The sequence below is a fragment of the Strix aluco genome, chromosome 1 (assembly GCF_031877795.1).
Source record: "Strix aluco isolate bStrAlu1 chromosome 1, bStrAlu1.hap1, whole genome shotgun sequence".
Taxonomy (NCBI): Eukaryota; Metazoa; Chordata; class Aves; order Strigiformes; family Strigidae; genus Strix; species Strix aluco.
In genome coordinates, this window is record NC_133931.1 from 80,703,346 (window position 1) to 80,724,708 (window position 21,363).

The window sequence follows — 21,363 nt, forward strand, 5'->3', positions numbered from 1 at the left end:
GAATGTGTAGTATCACTTTTTGAACTTTTCTAAGTTGTTCTTCAGAAGTTTTTATGATCTATCTTGCTGTGCTTTTACATTGTGCCTGTTGGAGTTTATGATATTTTCTTGGACACAAATTAATTTTTTGGAAAAACACCTTCTTAATTTATTAGCTTCCTTTACATTGTTGTTTAGCTATTTCTCTTTGTCATTTCTCAAGTCTTTACTGGCAGGTGTTCCCGCTAGTTTCCTTACTTTCTTGTGGTTCCCCTTTTGAAAACTGTGTACAGCTATGCTGGATTTCTCTTTTGAGATACACGTCATGAAGGAGTCATGATGTGTATCTAAAACTTTAGCCTTAGCATCTTGCTTCAGTGTCACCTTTCTCCAATCTGTAGCAAGGTAAATTAAATCTTCTACAGATACTGTGCTTCCTGTTCTCATTACCTCTTTGAATTCCTCACCATGTTATTGGCATTACTACCATGCTAGAAAGAAATGACACATATTCCTTTTCTATAGATTTTTGAATGTGTCTGAGGTAGCAAAGGATAGAACTGAAAAATCAACAAACAGGACTCTTGGAATAGTCTGTTCAGTTCAGCTGCACCTCTTTGCGTATATTTCATGCTGTTTCTTAATGACACATTTTTGCATGTGGACTTATTACTAAACAAAACCTAGGTCAAATTCTCTCATTATACTGCAAATGTAAGTGCTCTCTTTCTGTCTCCTTACCCAGCCACATGCCCCTGCATCAACATCCACCTCTTTCCCTGTACCACACTCTCCTCCATATGGTTACTCTGCCTCAGTTTCATTTTCTGTCCAGCTTTATTGCAGGTATTGTGCAACTATAAATTTGACATAAAGGAGTAGTTAGTTGCTATGGTTGTAATTTGCTATTGTTCAAACTAACATGTATAGATGTAAATGATTAAATAAGTGCAAAGACCTTATGCTGAAATAAATCAGAACACTTCATAGTCCTGAGGCAATGAGTTAGTATTTATCACTGCAATTTTATACTGATAGGTCATACAGCACAGTTGTCTTCCATTTTTCATGCTCTTCTTCAGTGTTCAGAGACTTTCATATAATCTCTTTGCTAGTGAAAAGTTAAGTAGCTATGAATATATGATTTTTTATAACTGCAAGATGCAACATGTAAAATAAAAAAATTTATCGCACATATATCCCTCTCACATTTTTCCAAAACAAGTACATGGTCCAAATTAGAGCAATCTGAATCTTTTCCCCTCCTCATTTATTTATATTTACTCCATACTCAGCAGACTTCTCAGTGTTTCCAAATATGTCCTTTCAAGTTAATAGTATTGTACACAATATAAACCTGCAGTCTATAGTACCTAGGCAAATATTAACTATCAACAAGAATGATACCCTGCACTCCAGACCCAAACCAGCTCCTAGTGTAAACGACAGATGTTGTCCATCTGTCCTGGGAAGACTGCTACCTACAAACCTCAGTTACATTCATTCAGCATTAGAAATGGAATGAAACTCCTGGATTGTCAAATCCGCTCTCAACTGTTGCAAGCAACACTGGTGTAGAAGTTTACTTCATGGGAACACACATAAAGCCAGCTGCTTACAACACAGGCTGCCAAAGGTTTCTTATTACATTACAACATATTTAAGAACTACAACAATAGGTCATAATCCACAACCATACCGGCCACAAAAAGAAAAAAGTACAGCTTAAGAGCTTCATCAATATTCTACATTCCTTTGACTTGCTAAATTAAGCTGTAGTTTCACTTTTTTCAATAGAAAACCCCCCCCAAAATTCAGATGGATCTGTCATTACAGTTCTAAGAGTATGAAGGAGATGCAATTCTAGGAAGAGATGAAGGCTGAGGACAATTTTAGTAAAGGCTGTTAGACAATGCTGAAGAGCAGACTACTTGCTACAGTGATGAACAAAATCCTTTTTGGTCATCCTGTCAGTCTGACCTAGGTCAAAAATCTGCTCCTGATCTCTAGTTGAGATTCATAGAACGGCAGCTACATAATAAAATCACAGCATCAAAATTGTAGGGAATCATTGCTTCCCATGCTACAGCAAACTTTGAAAATTACCCCTGCAAGATCCATCACTCCAGATCTACTATCTTTCAAAGGGAATGGCATTTGTTCTGTCCAGCCTCAACCACCAAGAGCCAGGAAAAATTGGAGATGGTGCCACGTGTGTGGGAATAAATGGCTGAAGAAGATTATGGGAGTTGGACAGTGTGCTGCTGAAAGAAACATGAAACTGTAGTCTCTGTCAACAGATGAAGACAGTGAAAGGTTTTACTGGTGGTTGGAGTATGTTTTGATGGTGAAACACCAAATTTAAGTAGAACCTCTGAATAACCCTGAGAAGCCAGAAACAGTTGATAAAATCAGCATGCTTCAACAATGAATGCTATTATCTGAGGTGCACAGCCTGCCGTGCCAGGCATCTGTGAAAAGAAAATCCCCGTGAATCAAGAAAAAGACATTCTAAACATAATTTTTGCTTAAATTGAATAATGAGTTTTTTTTTTTTTTTTTTTTAAATTGCCTCACTTTTAATGTATATGTCTAAATTTGATTATTATTTTGGATGTGGTAAATTAATACCTTAACTTATATTTTACCTTATCTCACTTGATTTAAGAGTGATTTTCAGGATTACTGGTTAATATCAAGACAGGGATATGTTAAGCAAACCTGGGGTATTTGAACAGCCTTAGAAGCACTCCCCTCCCTGGCATGCTTTTCCCACAAATCTGAAGAAATCTATGGTTTAGGAAGATTTTATAACATACGAATCAGAAGAATACCTTCTGGTGACCACCAACACCCATGTAACATGCAGTAGAGTTGATGGGCCCCCCAACTGTTTTATCAACAGACATTAAAAAAATAGTTGAGAAACATTAATTTCTCTAGGGTCCTAGGTCATCATCTAACTGCCCAATTTTATATCACACTTCTAGTACTTCCAGATCAAGGGATAAAAATGCAAAAAATCAAGTTATGCATCAAGAGAGAGAAATAATTCCTGTCTGGTCTCAAAAGACAAGTCATTGCCTGTGGTTGCAATATTTATTCATTTTTTAATTAATTTTATGACTTCTGTGCTTTTCTTCCACAAATCCTCAATCTGCTTTGCCAGTCTGAATCCTTAAAGTCCTGGGAGCTTGAGTTTTCTCAGAATAACTGAAATCCTTAGAGATAGTGCAACATTAATACACAATAGAAAAATGCAATTTTTCCTTTTTTTTCCTTCTTTTTTTAATAAGAAGGTGGTGTTAGTCTTTCTTCTGACAGATGGCCAATGACTAGCATGCTGTGGATAAGTCTCCAGAATGGCCATGTTAACTGTCTCTTCTAATAGGACAAGCCACAAGTTCTTATATTTTCCACCTTTTCAGTCTAAGGATTAAGTTGATACTGTGCTTCCATTAGTTCATACCATTATCTTCCTGCAAGCGATATTTTTATTAAAAATTGCTCCTTTAGCTTAAAATTAATTATGAAACTTTAATAGTTGGCTTTCTGAATTCAGGTGCTCTTTATTATTGCTTTCCAAACATCCTAAAGTCCCCTTTCAGAATATCAACCTCATGACTGCTATTAAATTTCAAATACATTTGAGTAACCTGATCTAGTGGAAGGTGTCCCTGCCCATGGCAAGGGGGTTGGAACTAGATGATCTTTAAGGTCCCTTCAAACCCAAGCCATTCTATGATTCTATGATTTCCCCAAGATCTGGCCTTCAGCTAATGCATTTATAGCTTCTAGCTTTTGATAGCAAAAGCAGGGAGGTAAGCAGGAATAGGAATTGCTGTACCAGAACTGGCCTATACCCCAACTCTTCTCCAGTCTTGTCTATTGTTGTGGGCACTAGTTAAGAGTGAAAAAATTGAGACAAACAGCTAACAGTCCAATATTTTAGTACAAGAAAACTTTTCCTTATCTGACTTAGTGATCACTTCTTCATGTAATGCGACTGAATGTTTAAACATAGACTTGTAAGAGTGGTGAAATCAGCACCAAATATTAAAAACAAAGTTCTTTTTACTTGTTGTGTTTCTGTATCTTAATAGTCAGCTAGCATGTTTTAAACACTACTCTCTTAGGAAAAATCATCCCCAAAAGGATTTATCACCTAGAAAAACTATGCAGTTTTTCCTTACGTCTAATGTAAGTTATCTTCTGTTCATGTGAACAAACTTTGAAAAGAAAATCTGCATTTTTGTGTGAATTGTCAACAAATCATCAATAGTTACTGAGAAGGAGGAAGGCAGCTCCTTAGGCTAACTTTCAGTCCAGTTTAATGCCTCTCAAGGTGGAGGCATCTGATTAGAGTTGTTTGGCAAGCAGAATGAACTCCAGCTTAGCAGCCTAGTGCTGCTCTTACAAGCTGAGAAAAGGAGACTGCAATGAGCCCAGCAGTTGTCCCATTCTCTCCACTCACTTCTGCCCCGGGGAAATGCTTCCTCTGCTCTCCCTATGGTGCAGGGCCTTGGGGGAAGGGGAGGGGGACATTGCTTCTCTGTCCTTCTGGTCCCTCCAGAAGTGGATGGAGAATACTAGGAGGAGTGGAAAAAGTTCAGGAGAGGCAAAACCTATCACCCTGGGATTGTGGTGCAGATGTGGAATGAAATCCAGGAAAGGACTGAGGTGGGTATGAGGCAGCAGAACCAATTCTTCAGCAGAGACTAGCTGGATGTGGGAGTGTGAGCTGTTGCAGAACCAACATTTCAAATCTTCTTAGGTAAGATGGAAATAATAATGATAACCAAATACATTTATGTCTGGGTGGGTGTGGAGGTTTGAACTCAGCGGCAGCCAGGCGCCACGTGGCCCACCGTTCACCTCCCCCTCCCCACTCTGGTGAAATAGGGGAGGGACAAAAAGAAGAGAATTCGTAGGTTGAATAAAAAGAAAGAATTTACTAAATATAACGAGAGAACAACATTAACAACAGTGAGTCCAAAAAGAAAACGGGTAAAATGCAGCAGTGGCTTACCGAGCGCGGCGACCGCACCCCCCCCCCCCCCCCCCCGCCCCCAGCAACAATCGGGCCCGACGAGCAGACTGCAAATGCAAGCCCCCAGCGAAAAGAAAAGCCTCGAGATCGAGAGAGAGATCGAGAGAGAGATAGAAGTGACATCACATGGTATGAAATACTCCAATGAAAGTTAACTCCATCCTGGTCGAAACCAGGACAGTGGGAATGGAGAGTACTAAAGAAAAATGAGGAAGACTGAAACCCAGAACATAAATCATCCAAGAATTTGTAATATTTCAATCCAGTGATCAGGAGATTGATTAATTTTTCGTCTGTTAAGAAGGGGCTTCTACTGTCATAGATACCTGTATTATTGAAGTTTACAAACCAGTAACTACGAAAATAACTTATGAAGTTTTAATGGAAACAGTAACGATTTGTGAATGAGACAAACCAATACTAAAATAAATATTATTCTAAAACAGTCTTGTAAAATACTGAAAAGATGCAACATAACCCTTTCCCAGCATACCTAGATCTTCAGAAATACCAATGTGAACACAACAAATGCAAAATACAAGTCAGACACATATTTTAGGTATGCAATAGTTATTCACCTCTCTTCTCTTGTGTAAATCTATGATGGGTTATCCTTGGCTGTCTGCCAGATGCCCACCAAGATACTTTCTCAACTCCCTCCTCAGCAGGACAGGAAGAAAAAACAAATGAAAAAGCTCATGGGTTAAGGACAGAGAGATCACTCTCTCAATTGCTGGCATGGGCAAAACAGATTGGACTTGGGGAAGATTAATTTATTGCCAGTTAAAAATAGAGTAGAATAGTGAGAAACAAAACCAAAACTAAACCCATCTCCCTCCAACCCATCTTCCCAAGCTCAGCTCCATTCCTGACTCTTCTACCCTCTTCACTCCCTCTGAGGTGGTTCCTCTGCTCCATCATGGGGTCCCTCCTATAGGATACAGTCTTTCACGAACTTCTTCAGTGTAGGTCATTCCCACAGGCTGCACTTCTTCATGAACTGCTCCAGTACGGGTCCTTTCCATGGGGTGGGGTGCAGTCCTTCAAGAACAGACTGCTGCAGTGTGGGTCCCCCACAAGCCACAGTTCCCACCAGAAAACCTGCTTCTGTGTGGGCTCCTCTCAATGAGATGCAGCTCCTGCCAGGAATCTGCTTCTGCATGGGCTTTCCATGGGCTGCAGTTTACTTCATGGCATATCCACCTGCTCCACCAATGTCTCTTCACTGGATGCAGTGTGGTATCTTCTTCAATGTTGTCTCTGTGTGAGCTTCAGGGAAAAACCTGCTCCACCATGGTCTCTCCAGGAACCACGGGGGAGTCTCTGCTCAGGTGCCTGAAGCACCTCTTCTCCCTCCTTCTCTCACCTTGGTGTCTGCAGGAATGTTTCACTCACATTTTTCTCATTCCTCTCTCTCACAGCTGCTGTGCAGCCTTTTTTACACTTTCTTAAATATATCACAGAGGCTTCCCCAGAGTTGCTGATGGGCTCAGCTTTTGGCCAGTGGTGGGTCTGTTTTGGAGCCAGCTGGAACTGGCTGTTTCTGACATGGGGGCAGCCCCATGTCTCTTCTCACAGAAGCCACATCTGCACACACACACACTCCTCCCCAAAACCTTGCCATATAAACCCAATACAAAATCTGAACCCCAGTTCTAGTTTATTTGTTTTAGCCTGAGTGAAATGCAGCAAGGCCAGCCACAAGCCACTCACTCTTAATTTGCTCTTCTTTCTCAATCAAATTGAAGAACAAAATGTTTTAAGAAAAAACAGAACACTTCTATTTACTGAGTTTACTCATTGTAGCATAATACAATTCTATAGAAACCTGTGCATGCAAAAATGGAAGGTGCAAGAGGCTAAATAGGGGTCCCTTTAAAAAAACTCAACCAAAAAACCAAGAAGTTGAAACCAAAGAATCCTGTGTCTTCCAGTAATCATTCACTGGATTCCAGTGAGTGGATTTTGGGGAATCCATTCTTTATCTGTAACAGCTGGATTATTCTAAAGAAACTCAGGAAAGTTTGTGTTTATTGGAATTTTTTTACCTCTTGTTCTCAAGCTTCACTGGAAAAAAAATGAAGTAATAAAATCATAGAATCATATAATGGTTTGGACTGAAAGGGACCTTTAAAGATCATCTAGGCCAAACTCCCTGCCATTGGCAGGATTGTCTGTAAGATCAGGTTACTCAAAGCCCCATCCAACCTGACCTTGAACACTTCCAAGGAGGGGGCATCTACAATCTGTTCCAGTGTCTCACCACCCTCATCATAAAGAATTTCTTCTTTATGTCCAATGTAAATCTACACTCTTTCAGTTTAAAACCACTGCCCCTTGTCCTGTCACTACAGGCCCTCATAAAAAGTCTCTCTACATCTTTCTTATAAGCCCCCTTTATATGTTGGAAAGCTACAATAAGGTCTCCTCAGAGCCCTCTTTTCTCTAGACTGAAGAACCCCAACTCTGTCAGCCTTTCTTCGTAGGAGAGGCATTTCAGCCCTCTGATAATTTTCGTGGCCATTTGTCAAGTCCTAATGAGGGTAACAAATACAAATAAACAAAGTATGTTTAGCTTGTGGATTAAAAATTTCATTATAACAAGTCCTCAAACATATCAAAAGATTGTTTTGGTTTGTTTTGGTTTGGTTTTTTCACTGAAATTCAAATTCTGATACTCTATTTTTTTCTAAAAGACTTCAGAAACATCTAAAGTAGTTTTACCATTCTGAGTTTACAAAATGCTAGAATGTAAATGCCTTGGCACCTTTGCAACCCAGACTTTTATCTGTTTACTTTTGCTTAGTTGTGGAATTACGTATTGTTCCTCTTCACCTTCTAAATTGGTATAACTAGGCTTCTAAACTCACTTTTAAAATTTGTTCACAAGTATCTTAAAATTTATAGCCCATCCTAAAAAAGAAGTTAGTGGAGATTGTCACGTATCAAAAGCAGAAAGCTCTTCCATTGTACCATTTCTCAGCCATATCTGCTATATCTCTTACACTGATTTGTTCTATTTGTTAATGGGAGAACTTAACCCAAATAAGGCTGAAGCAGTTTTTGATTTACTTTGCTGTGAGTGCTTTAATAAGATTGGTTCTACCATGTATTGCCCATTTTGGTTCAAAGTGATATTTGCTAAAGAGAGATTTTTAGTGTTGTAACAAGAGTGTAGAGCTGAAAAAGGTAACAGCCAAGTTCAACTCTTCTGCTTAGATAAGTAGAAGCTTTGCTTTCCCTGGGATGCTTTACTGTTAGGACAAGGAAATCATAAATCTTGCCTTGGTTTTGCATCACAAATAGGTCTAACTAGACCAGAAATAAGTAGTACTGAACAAAATTAAAAATTGTTATTCTGATGAGAATCAGGAAGGAGAAGTTAAACTTTTGATACGTATTTTAGGAATAGCCACTAAAAAGGTATGCAGAAAGATCTTTTCCTACATTTTCAATGTTGAAACAAAATGTTTCTGAATAATCTTTTTTTTTGAACTGGCACAAAATTCTTTAAATAAACTTCATTTTTCTGTCCTGGCATGGATTTCAAGAACCCAGAGCTCCTAACTGTCTCTCATAGCTAAAGGAAATGCAGTTAACATAACATAACATATCATGAGGACCCAAGAATAGAATTCATCTAAGTGCTCATACCTTCCATGTAGAAAGAATTGAGATAAATCAGTAGAATCAAATTATACTGAACTAACTTGAGATGGTGTGTTCCAGATCAGCTTAACAAAATAATTTACTTCATGCATGTTTAACTCAAAACATAATTATTTTTAAAAATTTAATTATTTTCCTTAAATAAAGGCTTATATCACCAAATTTCAATCATCTATATAAAATTGTTCCAGAAAAATATTTCAGTCAATGTGAATTTTGATTGATTGCTTTCTGTTTTTTCAAGGGTTGTTTTGTTAGTCTGGGTTTTTTTTTGTTTTCCTTGATAATAAAGAGAAAAAAAACATATGTGCAAATTCCAGTTAGTGCAAATATCATAGTTACTTAGATTCACATTTCTGCCTTACCCCATAAAGCTGATTTCCTCTTTTCTTAGACACAGGAAAATGGTCTAATTTCTAAACTACATCTTAAGTTCTGTTTGCATTAGGATCTAAGGCTTCTTAATACCTGGTGGTGGAAAACCCACATAAAGTATTCAAAATATGAATATGCATTCTACAGATAAAAACCATGTAGTTCCTTGCTGAATGAGATTATAATTCAGGGGAAAAAAAGCATCTTTTTCTTGATTGTTTCACAGCAGAGAGGAAATTACTAAACAGACTTCAAAACAAGGAGAGACAGCTAGAACTGCTTCCTATCTGGTTATTGGTATAACCTGCAATATGGCTCTATTTTTTGATAGACTCACTGGAATTACTCTAATGTGAGAAATAACAGGTTGAAGTCAAAGTATAGATAGAAGATCCTGCTTTTGCCCTCAGATTTATTTATGACACATCATAATTGCGATTTTGTGTGAGATTTGATTGCTAAATGTCTTCAGGATATACTAGTTCTGTAACTGTGGAGTACTACTTTGATGAAGTTCTAGGAAATAAAAGACAAAATATCCAAAGTAATGATTCGTAAGTATTTTTATTTATTTTACCTCTGTCATTTTACCCAAGATTAGAGGTTATTTCATTACTTCTTTGTAAGCGGAATGTTTATTAGCAGCTATCAGTACTTGAGTTAGATGAGAAAGACAGACAGGTTTTGTATACAGAACAAAATATCTAGAAAGAAGAAAATACAAAATATGAACCAAAAAAAATCAATGCAAAAATATTTGGTTACAACAATGAACTTGACAAATGAAATATAAAAAAATCCCAGTGAAATATAAAAGCCTTTGTTCTTCAGGAGAAAATTTCAATACTTTAGTCAAAAAGTTAACATCACCTGAGGCACCCCGTTATAGTATACAGGTCTCTGAGAAAATCCCAAGTGTACCATATAATAATATCTTTCATGCAGACAACCATTTGCGTTAAACTTTTTTCCTTATTTGAAAGAGGTAAAGCATCATTATTAGAGGAACAGATGGTACATTTCAAGTCTTTCTCTCCTGTGGATTCAGCTAGCTCTGACATAGGAAGAAAAATCTTTTAAACCATTGGTGCAATATCTCCCCCTCCCAAAAGCAAGTAGCTGATATAGTAATAATGCTTAGATACTTCAGTGTTGTTACAATATAGGCCAGCAGACCTTCAGCAAATCTTAAATGGGATTTAGTAGGGACTAGAAGCACTGTGATATTTACATAATAAATTGCACCATGCCAAGAGAGAGCATTATTCTTTCTTAACCAAAATACACACAGCAAAGCTGTCTTGCTATAACTATTACTGAGACAGCCACGATTTTAACTAAAGATATGTATTGGTTCATTTATCCTATTTGACAAAATGCCTGTTAAAATGCAAAATATTTAGTATTGTTTGTGCATTAATTATGCTAATAGGCTACAGTAATTTGCTCCTCACTTAGAACTCCTGCTAATCGCAGTCAAAACACACATGGAAAATTTCCTAGATGCTCTTTTCCCAGTGGAAGATCAATTGCTTGAAATGATGTTAAGAGAATGAAGAAAAAGAGAACAGGCATAATGCCTTCTCTGCTCTGTTGTGAGTGTGTGCATCAGTACAGGTGCACAAAGGTCATCAGGTATTTCCCTGATCCTCACATCACTGGCCCGAATAAAGAGACATTACCCGGTGTTTGGAAGCTACCCCTTCCTGCTTGCTCAACTTACTATCAGTTTATGCTTAGACAGTTAGTATTTTAAACAGGTATTTTTGGTTCCTTGGTGGCAAGGGGCTGTTGCAGAAATAGCTGGAGTTGCGACTGAGATGTGGTCAGGACAGCAGCAGTTTTTTCCCATAGCTGTGGGAGAGAGCACAGGGCAGCAGACCCAGACTCCACCAGCGCCAACTCTGCTGCATGGGGCAGTTACAGAGATTATGTACCTTTAGGTTATGCAACCCGTTCTTCACCAAAACTGTGTCAAATACCCAGGATATGGTAAATAGCAACAGCAGTTGAAATCTTTCAGATACTGAGGCTCCAGACAGTGCATCCTTTTATGAATAATCCACTCTTTTGTTAGTTAAATTGTGCTGACTGACAGCTGCGAATGTTTATCAATTAGTGAGGCCTGCAAAGGGCTAACTAACTAACTAACTAACACTAACTGCTTTGCTTCCACAGGATTACTTGCTGGAAATGACAAGGAGATGCACAACCCAAAAATGTGTATTCAGTGCAAAGAACCAGGCTAATTTACATCAGTATCTGGGTTTTGGTAGTTTCATTTCATTGATTAAATGCCAAACATTTAGACAGGGAAATAATCAGTGATGGTTCTATGATTTCATTCTATTGTATAATTAATTGATGTGTTAGGGCATCAACATTTTTAGATACATGACTGGTTAAATTTTTTTGTCAAAATCCCAAATGAATTCATGACTAACACTCATGCACAAATACTGTTGTTCTCTCTCTATGCAAGCACATGATTCACACTGATATACTGTTGAGACTCAGGAAGAATAGAAATTCAGAAGAAAGATGACAGTTTACCATAGGATATGTAGGGATGTTCTTTATTCTTCCTTTTTTATTTCTATCCTCAGAAAAGCAACAGATAGAAAGATGGAAATAAATGATAGAAAGCAGCCTTCACCTGCAGTCCAGGAGCAGACAACATTTGTCCATGCCTAGGAGCATAAGGAATTAGTGGAAATAAACAACTCTGTCCACCTTCCTTACCAAAGAAGAATAAAGCCACTGATTGAAAAGTTCATGTTCTTTGGACATTAAAAAGTTATTTCTAAACTTCTAATTCTCATAGAAGTTCATCTCTGTACTGTCAAGGAACAAAAGACTGGAGAAGAAAATAAGAGACAGGAGTTAAATCAGGAATAATTTATATATGTATAAGCTCCATTATATAATTAATAATGTATGGTGATCTCAACATAAATGGTTTTCTCAGAGAGAGAAAGAAGATCACTGCTTATGAAAGAGTATCTTTGATTCCAGAAGAGGAACAAAAAATCCTCCCCTTTGTCACTGATTTTTAAAACAGTAATATAAACTGGTCAAATTAATTGACAGATTTCATCACATATTTATGACCACTTTTTGTAGGTTTTCTGAAGTGAAAAGAACATATAGAGGAATTGTTTGGCTGACTTGCTTTTAAAAAAGGCAAGTTTCTTTCCCTAAGGGTCCCATTTTGAGAGTAAAGGATGGATTAAGAAATGAATGCTAAGTATTTTCTTCAATTAGTATTTTAAGATATTATGCTAGGAATGTTTATACAGCATTAAATATATTATTTCATTATATTTTTCAAATATATTTAAAGTTTCTCTTTGAGGACAAAGGAAACCCCTGAAATATTTGAAGTCCCCTAGGGTAGCCTGTAATCTAAATATGGGAGCAAAACATACAAAGAAGAAAGGTTCAGGGCTGTTCAAGTGTTATGCAAAGAATGTGAGCACATAACACTTTCTTTTTTTCAATTAAAAAACAATGACAAACAAAACGGCTTTCCTTTAAAGAAAGGCACTAGCAACAAGGTTTGTAACATCCTGGGCAGCTTTCAGTTCAGGGCCAAATATCAATTCAGATGAGAAAAACATTTCTGAAGTGAATCTCATGGTCTGTATTTGCTGTACTTTGGTCTCAAGTGATCAAACTCTCACTTTTTCAACCTTTTTATTACAATAAAAATTAGAAGATGTGCTCCAGAAGCACATGAACTCCTTTGCTGTATTCATCCACTCTTTTGCACTACATGATTTGCTAAATTAAACATAATTTGAGAGTCCTATGGCTCTGAAAACCAAAAGGATTTATATGAAGTCATGCACAGATCCTTTCCTTGACAGCATTGCCAAGGTACAGGAGTATTGCATCTCTGTATCATGTAGCAAAACACTTCCTCCCATTTGTCTTGTTTCTCACCTCTGCAGGTTTTGTTCAATAGTTTTCATTTGGGGTGGGTTGGGGATGGAAAGGGAAATTCAGTTATGCACTTAATGGAGGACAAGAATTGGATAGAAAATCTATTCTTTTCTTCCCCCTAACTTTCCAAAAGATACTACATACAATAACATAGTCATAAAGTTTGGAGAGGGAGATTTAGGTAAATACTTGGCAAGCAGAAAACTTTACGTTTTTTTTACTGTGCTTGGCAAGCATTTGGGAACAATTTGACAAACGAATTTGCTAACCCAATGCAAAAGTGCAGATAAATGCTAGCTGAGCTTATTTCTTGTTAATAAGTTGTACATAAGACCTCACAACTACAACTTGGAACGAGACATTGATGACCCCAAAATTAAGCAGAAGGAGCTTTCCTGTCCACCTTCCCTCCAGATGCAAACCGTAACTAAATAAGCTTAAAAAGACATGTTTGCTACATGTCATGTGAGAAAGCCTGAGCCTCAGCTGTGTCTCCAACAGCTGAATCAGAGTTCTTCCACAGGCAGACATGTCAGGAAATTCTCTCTTTTCAGAACATGGATGTGGGTTGCAAATCACAGTTCAACCTTTGTTCTCAAAAAGAAAAGAAAAAAAAAAAAAGACGTGGATTTCTGTGGCAGTGTTTGATAAGGGAAAGACCCCTACACAGCACTCTCCCTCTCATTTAATAACTACTCACAACTTGCCCCATTCTTTCTGCTTGGGCCTGTTTGCCTCTAGGCCTAGGAAGAATTAACTGAAGTGCTATTTCACACCAGAAATTAACCCTTCTGTATGCCCTTCTCCTCACATATAAGGTAATGTCACTCAAAGACATAATTGCTAGCTAGAGTAGTGTGTCTGCACGTACACAAAAGAGGGTATGGGAAGCCCTTTGGGGATTGTATTTTCGACTGTGACAGGCACTTATATAGGCACAAAATTGGTTAAGCGTGTTAATAACACAACTTGGAATATACTGTGAAACAAAAGATGTGTCTGTGAACTGACTGGAAAAAACAGTGGAGCAGTGCAGACCTGTAATCATCGCAGCTCACGCCACACACCGCTGATCGTTGCCATAGCAATGGATGGTGTTTCATGACATCACTGAAATCAAGGGGGGATAAGCAACAAGGGCAAACAGATACCAAACAATTTCTGGAAGGAAGAAATTTGTTTGAATATATACATCGAGCTATCCAGAATGTCATGCGAACCAAAAGGTAAAGGAAGCAGGAAAAAGAGCGCAAGGTGTACATACAGAAATTTCCAGTGAATAAACCTGCTTCCTTGTAACCTTACAATTTTACCACAGAAATTGCATTTGTGTTGAACATCTTTAGTCTTCTCTGATATTTTTCAGAAATGTGATATGGGACAACCTGTAAAACAAGCTATCCAGAGCAGCTGAATAAAAAGAGCAAGGCTTTTTATGATTATGCTCCAGGATTATACTACTTACTTGTTTCACACTAGGAATGTCTACAGAATTACCAAAGGGATGAAAAAAAAAGTGTGAGTTATGCTTTTACAGTGGGAGACATATCTTATGTGAATAGAGAACAAGAAAAGAAGCAGTGTAGGGAAATGGAGCCAAAATACTGATAATGAGACTGTGAGAGTCAGCTGGCATGACAGCTCACTACAATCCAAGTGATGAGCACAACGCTCTTTTACAGAACTAACCTTCATTGAAGTCTTAAGCCTTTTCATTGATTTCCCTTGGTTTTGTACCTCCCTAAAAAAGTGAGTGCTTTGACCTCCAAGGTATGCAAGAAACAAGACTTAGAAACTGATCCAAAACTCAGATTTCCCATGTCACTGGTATCTTTCTGCTGTGCTGTAGGTCTAAAATATGTGAGTAAGTCTAGAAAGCTAATTTAAGGGGATACTTGTTTTCAAGTTTGTTTCCCAAAGCAACTTCTTTCTTGCAGATTGCTCTTTGGTAACTTTTTTCATTTACTGATAGATTTTTACATTGCTGTTTACTGCCACATTTTTACATGGTCTTGCACAAATTATATAAAAGGAGTGATCAATTATCAATAAAAAGAAGAGTCAATTATCAATAAAAAGAAGAGTCAAAAAGAAAAAGAACAAGTCCTTGAAACAAAAGGTGTAACATACCATAGGATGCTGAGTATGAAAGGATTACCTTCAGTCACCAGTATTCCCTAGGAGGATGAAACAGTGTTAGTTCAGACATGAAGGTAAATGTTACCTCATACAGATTTTCTTTAATTTGGCCACGTATTATTTTCCATATCATGATTGTTTCTACACCTTCTCCTGTAATACAAAAGCTAGGGGTGCAATTAAGCCATGGCAAAAATTAGTCAAATAAAACCAAATATAAATGAAAACAGGTGATTAAGAAGTTTTAAAATGTGCTTGAATATTTATACGAATAACAAAAATTATTCAATAGTTATGGGTACATAAAAATTTCAAAATGTGTCAGCTGCAACACTTACTGAAGAAAAATGTACACTTTTTCAACAGGTACTCAGGTTCATAAGCTTTTTTTTTCAACACCTACTTGGATATATACAATCTAAATTAAATTTTTATCACTTGTACAGGAAGAGTGCTAACTTTGTACAGAAAAATCACAGAATATATGATCTCCAAGGTGTGGGAACACAGAACTAATGGTCAGCCTTTTGAATTAAGCTTCCTTAGGAAAGCAGGATTGTTGTTACAGAGGGAGTAGATTTGAATCAGGCTGAGAATGTTAGCATGTGATCACATGTTAATATGACAACATTCTTCTTTTCATAGCTAGCTGAAGTGATTATTTTTCTTTGAAATAATACAGTGAATTAAAAAAATAAAGGTATTAATTTAACTGTTTAATATTTTTAAAAGAGATTAAACTGTGTCAGTAGAGATGGAGTAATTTGGTCTGCTTTTACAAAAAAAAAAAAAAAGACAAGTTCTGGTTATTCTTAAAATAGTTATGATATAAATTTTCTTACGACTATGAGTCAAGCTTGAAAAAGTTTACTTATAAATATTCACAAATCATGTAATAGTGAGATCATGTATTTTCATAATTACATTTAAGACTGATATTGTACTTTAACTTCAGAGCAATCACAAAATGAACGAATTAAATACAGTTTAGTTCATGCATTAGACTTTTTTTTTTACGGAGCTGACAAAGCCTTTGTAATTTAATTGACGTGTGCAAACCTTCTCTCTGTGTCCCAACTTTAGTTCCAGAGACCAGTTCTTTACAGACAGAAAAATCTATAAAGCCTAAAATACAAAAATATGTTACAAATGATATTCCAAAATCATCTTAAATGCCGTCATCACAACAGGCACTCAAGGAGACTTATTTGCTTTATTTTAAGGATGAAAAAAATCAAAGGTGCAATTTTAATGTCAAGTCTGATAAAGAGTAAAATAATTTATTTCCTTGGTGTTTGTTCTGATTACTCCATTACAGTATGCCAGCAGGAAGTTTTTTGTTGCTGCTCCTTTACAGCAGTTTCTGACTCTAAGCATATGTGAGTAAGCTATAGGCAATGTTTCTAAGAAACCTTAAAAAATAAACCTAGTATGCCTAGTTTTGTGCAAATATATAAGTACAATAGTAAAAACCATAACAATAGACTTTAATTAGGATTTCAGTAATAGCAAGCTGCTTATCAAGCAGAAATTACTAATATTACAGGAGAAAGGAGGTGAACCACAGTTACTGTTTTACTGGTATTTTGGTAGACCCTAGAATAGTGTAGAGTTCTCTCAGAGTGCTATGCACATACTAATCTTGCAACCAATAGTCCTACTAACTAGAGCATCACAGTCCACATGGTTAACACTTAGTCAGAAAGAATTAATCTCAACTCTGGGAAAACCTCGTAGGGGAAGCTCCTGAACATTCAGTCCATATCTCCACAGTGCTCACAGTGCCGTCTACACAGTGCTGAACTTCACTGGAATATATGTAAACAAAGTTGTTTAGCAGCTTGTGGTAGTGAACTATTAATTTGCAGTAGCCTTTATATGCTTTGACTTCTAAAAAAAAGAAAAATAAATTTAAAAGGTGTTAAGGTTATGTGTTTGGAATGAGTCCCTTAAAGTATCATGCAATTTCATTTTATTTGCTTTCTTTTTCTAAAATTTTGTGTTTCCATAAAGAGAAAAGCTGTAATTATTAAATTAAGGGGCTAAAAATCCCTTTCTTTTAAAAGAACCTTACAGTGAAATTACTTGTAAAGAACATCAGTCCTTACTTTTGGCTGTGTCTTTTAAAATGTATATTGAGTTCCAGGTATATAAATCAAGATATTGCATAAGAGCCCTAGCCTTTTTTAAAAATTTTTTTTTAAATTTATTGATTTAAAAAATAGCCTGGTCAACTGGTCAGAACCCTTAAAAACTGTGAATGTCTTTTTTTATAAAACTGAAAAATAGAAAGAATAGTAAATTTTCAACAATGTGACTTAAATATTGTATTTTTTTCCTTTGAGATTCCTTACACAACAGTGTTTCAAAAAAGACTAACAATAGTCTCCATAAAGCCAGTTGATTTTATTTGGCTAGCATGAAAATATTGTTTACTAAAATGCAGAGTTCATAACAGGATTCCAACTGCTCTTAAGTCGAGAGGTTTTATTCCTTCACATAAGAGATGGTTAATTATCAGTTAGAACACAAAAGGCAACTAGATACATCTGTTGTAAAATGTTTTGATCCCCACTATTGTTTTCCTGCTATTCAGCTTTTAGTGTTTCTTTTTAAATGTACCATCTGTCCTGAGAATTTGTAACAGAATCTTTTAGGATCCAAACTGAGATACACAAGCTAATTTGATGATCATTTTTTAATATGAAAATACGTGAGGGTTAGGACTTCTGGGTCAGAGAAGCAATGAAAGAGTTTCTAAAAATTTTGGGAGGACTTTTCTAGAAAACAAAAAGATGACCTTTTTTACCTGTTTGCTTTAGTTTATTTAATATTAATCATATTTGATCCAAATTAATCCTAAATTTCAAGTGCAAACAGTGATGCTCTTAAGCCAAGAGAACTGAAATGAATTTAAACATCATAGTGGCGGTCTGCTACAGGCCACCTGACCAGGATGACCAAGTAGATGAGGCCCTCTATAGACAGATGGGAGAGGCTTCACATTCACAAGCCCTGGTCCTTATAGGAGACTTCAGTCACCCAGATATCTGTTGGAAGGATGCCACAGCAGGGCACCAGCAATCCAGGAGGTTCCTGGAATGCACTGATGCCAAATTCCTTCTCCAGGTGGTAGAGGAGCTGACGAAAAGGGGTGCCATGCTGGACCTTGTTCTCACCAACAAGGAGGGGCTCGTGAATAAGTGAAGCTGAAGGGAAGCCTTGGCCTCAGCGACCATGAAATGTTAGAATTCATGATCCTAAGGGCATCAAGGAGACTGTGCAGTAAGCTCACCACCCTGGACTTCAAGAGAGCAGACTTCGACCTTTTCAGGGATCTGCTTAGTGAAGTACCATGGCATGATGCCCTGAAGGGGAGAGGGGCCCAAGAATGCTGGTCCATATTCAAGGACCACCTCCTCCAAACCCAGAAACTATGTATTCCAAAAAAGAGGAAGGCAGGTAAGAATGCTAGGAGACCTGCATGGATGGAGAAGAAGCTCCTGGACAAGCTTAGAGATAAAAAAAAAAAAAAAAAAATTTACAGAAAGTGGAAGGATGGACAAGTAGATTGGGAAGAATATAAAGAAGTTGTCCAAGTAGCTAGGGATCTGGTTAGGAAAGCAAAAGCCCAGATAGAATTAAATCTAGCCCAGGACATCAAGGGGAATAAGAAAAACTTTTTTAGGCATGTAAATGATAAAAGGAAGGCTAGGGAAGATGTGGGTCCTCTCTGGAAGGGAACAGGAGAACTGGTCATGGAGGGTATGGAGAAGGCTGAGGTTCTCAATGAGGCAAGGGCTTCAGCCACACTGCCCAAGATATAGAAGCTGAAGGTGGGGAGGACTGGGAGAAGGATAATCCACCCACTGTCAGTGAAGATCAGGTTCGAGAACATCTAAAGAACCTGAAGGTGTACAAGTCTATGGGGCCTGATGATATCCATCCACACACAGATCCTGAAGGAACTGTCAAATGAAGTTACTAGGCCACTCTCCATCATATCTTAGAGGTCATGGCAGTCTGGTGAAGTGCCCACTGACTGGAAAAGGGGAAACATCACCCCCATTTTTAAAAAGGGGAAAAAAGGAAGATTCGGGCAACTACAGGCCAGTCAGTCTTACCTCTGTACCTGTCAAGATCATGGAGCAGATCCTCCTGAAAGCTCTGCTAGGGCACATGGGTAATGTGGAGGTGATTGGTGGCAACCAACATGACTTCACCAAGGGAAAATCCTGCCTGACAAATTTGGTGGCCTTTTATGATGGAGTGACAGCACCAATAGATAAGGGAAGAGCAACTGATGTAATTTACCTGGACTTGTGCAAAGCCTTTGACACTGTCCCGCATGACATCCTGGTCTCCAAGTTGGAAAGACATGGATTTGATGGATGGATCACTCAGTGGATAAAGAATTGGTTGGAAGGCCGCACTCAAAGGTTTGCGCTCGATAGTTCAATGTCCAAGTGGAGACCAGTGACAAGTGGTGTCCCTCAAGGATCGGTACTGGGACTGGTACTGTTTAATATCTTTGTTGGCGATATGGATAGTGGGATGGAGTACACCCTCAGCAAGTTTGCCGATGACATCAAACTGTGCGGTGTGGTTGATACGCTGGAGGGAAGGGATGCCATCCAGAGGGACCTGGACAGGCTGGAGAGGTGGGCCCAGGCCAACCTCATGAAGTTTAACAAGGCCAAGTGTAAGGTCCTGCACATGGGCCGGCTCAATCCCAAGCACAGATACAGGCTGGGTAATGAGTGGATTGAGAACAGTTCTGGGGAGAAGGACTTGGGCGTGTTGGTGGATGATAAGATCAACATGAGCCAACAGTGTGCATTTGCAGCCCAAAAAGCCAACCAGATTCTGGGCTGCATCAAAAGAAGTGTGGTCAGTAGGTCGAGGGAGGTGATTCTGCCCCTCTAGTCTGCCCTTGTTAGATTCCACCTGGAATACTGTGTCCAGCTCTGGAGCCCCCAGTGCAAGAAGGATATAGAACTGTTAGAACAAGTCCAGAGGAGGGTTACCAAGATGATCAGAGGGCTGGAACACCTCTCCTATGAGGACAGGATGGGAGAGTTGGGCTTGTTCAGCCTGGAAAAGAGAAGGCTCCAGGGAGACCTTATAGTGGCCTTCCAGTACCTGAAGGGTGCCTACAAGAAGGCTGGGGAGGGACTTTTTACAAGGGACTGTAATGATAGGACAAGGGGTAATGGGCGGAGGCTGAGGGAGGGGAGGTTTAGATTAAATATAAGGAAGAAGTTTTTTACTGTGAGGGTGGTGAGGCACTGGAACAGGTTGCCCAAGGAGGTTGTGGATGCTCCATCCCTGGAAGTGTTCAGAGCCAGGTTGGATGGAGCCTTGAGCAACCTGATCTAGTGGAAGGTGTCCCTGCCATAGCAGGGGGATTGGAACTAGACAATCTTTGAGGTCCCTTCCAACCCAAACCATTCTATGATTCTATGAAACCGAAGGTATACCAAATCCTAGCAGGATTTTGAAAAGAGATCTTTAAACATAAGATTAGATCGATGAGTACCCAAAGGAGTCTCCTAGAAGACCTCTCTCCACGTGCTCTCTTCAAGCTTTATAGAAAGATTTTGAAAAAGGCAGTGATTTAATGATATATATATATATTTATAGAAATGAATTCAGCGTGAACAGAAGAGAAACAGAAAAATAGATTTTCTTAAACTGCTCAGAATAGAAAGCATGGTTTCATCACTAATCTGGCATAGCTAGCTTTAGGAATAAGGTAAATTATCCTTAACAAAAGAGATTACCCAATACACTACAATTTAATATACTTACAAAGATAAGATTATGCATTAATTGTATTACAGCTGTGACTTTTTCATGATGTAAGACAAATGCCTACAACCATTTCACATTAATCAAATGTTTGTTGGATGACATTGTTAATCTTACTGTGTTGCAGTTTTTTCTAATGATCAAGCATACATTTCGATATTTTATCTACAATACAGAAACAATGTTTCATATGTTTAAATAAATAGTGAGAGTATTTATATGTAAGAAGAGTTTTTGTAGACAAAAAATGTTGCAAGCTGGCACTTGATTATGTTTTCAACTGAAATAATAAGGTTAATAATGTTGTTCATAACAAATATTTTGTGGGGTACAGGACAGATCTAAGCTATCAAAACACCCAGAAGGAGAAAGTTCCACCTGAAAATTTCATTCAG